Below are 4,534 nucleotides of genomic sequence, written 5' to 3' on the forward strand. Positions count from 1 at the left end.
TCTCATGTGTTTTCAGTCAGATGGTCTCTGTGGTTCTAGTTCTCTGAATACTTGAGTGGGATTAATATCTAAAATGGCTCTTCCCTCAGATGAGATGCCTCTGTGATCCTCTGTGAGGCTACCTTGCAGCAGAGCAGCCTGAACTTCTTAACAGGAGCCAGAAAGCAGAGGTTACGAGTCCTGTTTAGGTCCAGCTATGTAATTTGTGAAGCCCAGTGCAAAATAAAACTGTGGGCCCTACATTCTATCATCATTATAAATTTCAAGATGATGAGAGCCCAGCAGTAAGCTGAGCATGAGGCCCTCTGAAGCACAGGGTCCTGTGGGAGTGTACCATTCACCTGCTCCTGGAGTGGGCCTTGGCTCTGCTGCTGACTTGGTGTCGCTTGTGCCAACTCTCTGTGGGGGGGACGTCATGTACAGATAGGGCATAGAGAATTTATAGTGGCCATCTTGGAAGTAAGCAAACATGGTGCTTTAGAAAGAAATGGAATCAGTGGCTGATATTGGAAAGCAGACGATTTTGCATTTTTTAAAAAATCCATATTTCTGTCTCCCATTAAACAATGGGAAGCTCTGGGAACAATTATTTGTAGCTGAGAAATGGCTAGCTCTTTCAGACAGATCGTGAAAACTCCTCCATTCCCCACACTCTGTACCTGACACACTTCATACTTAGGTTACCTTCCTGGCCAGTGCAGGCATTTGGATTTGAGACCTTTTTATGTTACCAGCATAAAGTGTTGTTTTATTTTTTTAATGATGTAAATATATATTCTAGTAACTACTGTATGAAAACATATGCATGCTATTCTAATTTTCTGTATGTTTTAAATTTTGATTTTGTACATCTCTTTTCCCTTTTGATTTCGCATTGTTTTCCTCTTAAGATAAACTATGGATTTAATTCAGTAAAAATACAATATGATTTACTTAGACAAAACATGAATAAACTACAAAACCTTGTATTATCTAGCAAGGGCTCATTCACACTTAATTTCATATAATAAATTTTATCACAGTGGCATAGATTTTATCTAATTATTTTAATTATGGCTGGTCTTGTTTATGGATATTAACCCATAACAATATAATAAAAGAGGCAAATGAGCAAGAGAAAAAGTTCTGACCAATAAACATCTTACAAATCATATTCTACAGATTTTTCAGAGCTATTTGATATAGTGAGATAATTAAAAGAAACCAACATTTGGATATATTAAAGCTAATGTTGCTATGTTAAATAATCTTTGTTAGTGCTAACAGTGATTTATGAAGATTTCCTACCATAATTAATGTAGCAGTTGTATTCACTATATTTTTTATGTATTTAATAGTACCTTCAAAATAAAATTTCTGTATAAATGTTAAAGAGCTGCATATATTTCTTTAAACATTTAACAATATGGAAGCACAATACTTTCCTTCTGTAACTTTCAGCTGAGTATAATTCCCACGTGGATATTAAAATTGACAGCGCAGTCCAATTAAAATTGATAAGAAAATTAAACATCTTACAAATACTACATCATTCACCTTAAAACCAATCAACTCACAATTTAGTTCTATGGATAATTATTGCTCAACAAATTTTCATATATAATGTTGACTTTATTAATAAATAAAGCTCAAATTTAAAAAAGAGCTCTTTCTCTTCATGGTTCCAAACATATTTGTTCACATTCTAAAATTGAGAAATTATCCCAGGAAATAGGTAAAGACATTAAACATTATGTTTTATAAAAGCTACTATACTTTCATAGAATTATTTAAAATGTCGTCCCAAGTGGGCATTGGTCGAATTTTTCCAAGCTGGTTTATTTATATCAATTTTGCACACTTCTTTGAGAGCTATAGAGTTTCTTCTTAGAAGAGGGATGATGTCAGATTTGGAGTAAAGTCATTAGGAAAAAAAAAAAGATGCTGAAAGTTCTTTATTGGAAACAGCTAATCACATTTTGCGTCATTTTCTAATACTGTGCATCTTCACTGGCAATCAATTGCATTGGCCAATAAATGATTTTGTTATGGGATAGTGGTAGGTGTATAGTCATTAGCAGACAGACTGCTTGGGCTTAAATACCATGAACAAGTCACTTAGCCTCTTCATTCCTCAGTTCCCTCATCTGTAAAAGGGAAAGAATAACGGTTCCTACCCCAGAAGACTTAAACCAAGTTAATAGATGTAAATAAGTTAATGTATGAAAAGCTTTTGCTACAATGACTGGCACATAAGAAGTGTTACATAATTGTTGGCTGTCGTAATCTTTGTCATTATTGTGGTATCACACGTATTTTTTTTTTCAGTAGACCCTTACCTAAAAAGCTAAAAGACAAGACTGATGTTCTAATCCAGTATTTCCAAATCTTATTTCGCCATACTTCAAAAATTTAACCATATGAATCTTAGAAATGAAGAGGAGAAGGAGGCTGGAGGTGGAGAAAAGTCAATTCACAGTTATGGCTGCTAGGGTCTGTGAGGGAGGTAGATGGGAAGACAGGCAGTAGAGATTGGATTCTTTCACAGAGGGTCCAGCTGGATGGTAACTGTATTCTTCAAATTAAACTGGCAAACCTCTAGAACGTCAAGATTTCCCAAAAGTTTCAGAATCAACATTTATAAAGGCATCAACATCCATCTGCATCCCGAATGGTTATATATGAGCCTAAGATGGATTGGCTTGAGAATGTGCTCGTTGTAGAAGTATTCTACTGTGCCCCTTTCCTTCTTTTATACCTTCACTGCATAAAGAATGACATCCTTCTCTCGCTCCCTAAAAATCTCAGGGATAGGTTAAACATCTTCCAAGATGAAGCAATCTTGGGAAATATTTTTAAAGTTTTCTGAATGATAAATGATATAATTTCCCTCTTCTGGCTCCTGAAATCTTCAGTATACATTCGATAATAGAATGAAAACAAAAAAAAAATCTTCAGTTCCATAACAAAGAAAATTTAAGATATTAGTAATTGTATTGAAAAAGAAGATGGGTGAATAAAAAACTCTTCTATAAGTCAGTTAATTTCCAGTTCTTTCTTTTCGATAAAATTGAAGGTGATGTTAATTGAGTTGTCAGCGGAGAGATCATTAACAGTAATTTTTTATTATAGATTACAATGGGATTTCTTGCACATAATTTGGAAGGAGTTCAAAGAACTGAATGATATTTTATAACAAAACTCCTTAGATTCTCATTTTCTTATATATGTGAATTAGTTTTGTCAGGACTGACACATATAAAAATAAAAACTAATAATTAAATTGATGTTGAATACTGTCTTACTATGGCAATAAAAATAGATATGAATTCAGATGAAAATTCAGATATGAATACTAGAACTAATTGAGAAACAAAGGTCATTTATCTCATTAAGAAATGAATTTCTAACACATTTTCGTTTTTATGTTCAGTAATTATCAAAACATATTTATTTGTTTTGATCAAATATATACTAATAAAATAATACTAAATACTAAAAGCTAAATCTTGAAGAAAAATATGAACACTTAGAATCTCACAATCACAGACATTTTTAAAGTTTTTATTTTATACATATTTTTGGCAGAAATTTAGAAGAGGATGATCAACACAGATCTTTTGAATGTAAAAGAAAAAATTGTTCCATCAAAATACAGTGTTGTGGAAGAGGTGAAATAAAGGTTCAAAGCAAAAAGAACAATGCACAATATTTTAACTGCTAGTTAAGCAAAGCTTGTTGATGTCTTTTACTTTGTAATGTATGACGGTGCTTATTAATGAGGTGACATTTATCATCAACTTAGTACAAATAAAAGTGAAAAACAATTATTTTCACCTGCCAGTATTTATGGCATATTGGGAATTATATATTTTCAAATGTTAAATTTATGAGGAGATATTTTAGATGTTAAATGTATGAAAGTACATACTTTTTAAAATATTCTTTTGGAAGGTGTATGGGCAAAAATGTTTAAGAACCACTGACTGGTGAAAACTTCCAAGGAATCATCTGGTTCAAATATGATTATTTGAACATGATTATTTTGAAAATGAAATATTTACTCCATGTATTTCATAAAATTTTATTTGGAATCTTATCTAGAATTGCTTTAGAAATATTTAGTGTTATGGTCTTGAAAACCTATTTTTGCAGCACCTGAGTGGCTCAGTCAAACATCCAACTCTTGATTTTGGTTCAGGTCGTATCTCAGGGTTGTGTGATCCAGCCCCGAGGAGGGTTCTGCCCTGGACTTGAAGCCTGCTTAAGATTCTCTCCCTCTCCCTCTGCCACCCCCTGCCTGTCCCTCTCTAAAACAACAACAACAAAACTATTTTTAATTTGTTTTGTTTTTGCTTTGTGGAAATTCTCTTTGACAATTTGATATTCCTCCTAAAAATTAAAAAAGAAGTAAGACTACACAGCACGCAGAAACATAAAAAGGGCAGAGCTTTGAAAGTTTTTTTGGGAGGGTGGTAGGGGGAGGAGGAGGAAGCCAGGGATATTAATTACAGCACTATTTAGTGTACTACAAAATTCCCATTTGTAAATGTTA

This window comes from Ursus arctos, unplaced genomic scaffold (assembly GCF_023065955.2).
Source record: "Ursus arctos isolate Adak ecotype North America unplaced genomic scaffold, UrsArc2.0 scaffold_4, whole genome shotgun sequence".
Taxonomy (NCBI): domain Eukaryota; kingdom Metazoa; phylum Chordata; class Mammalia; order Carnivora; family Ursidae; genus Ursus; species Ursus arctos.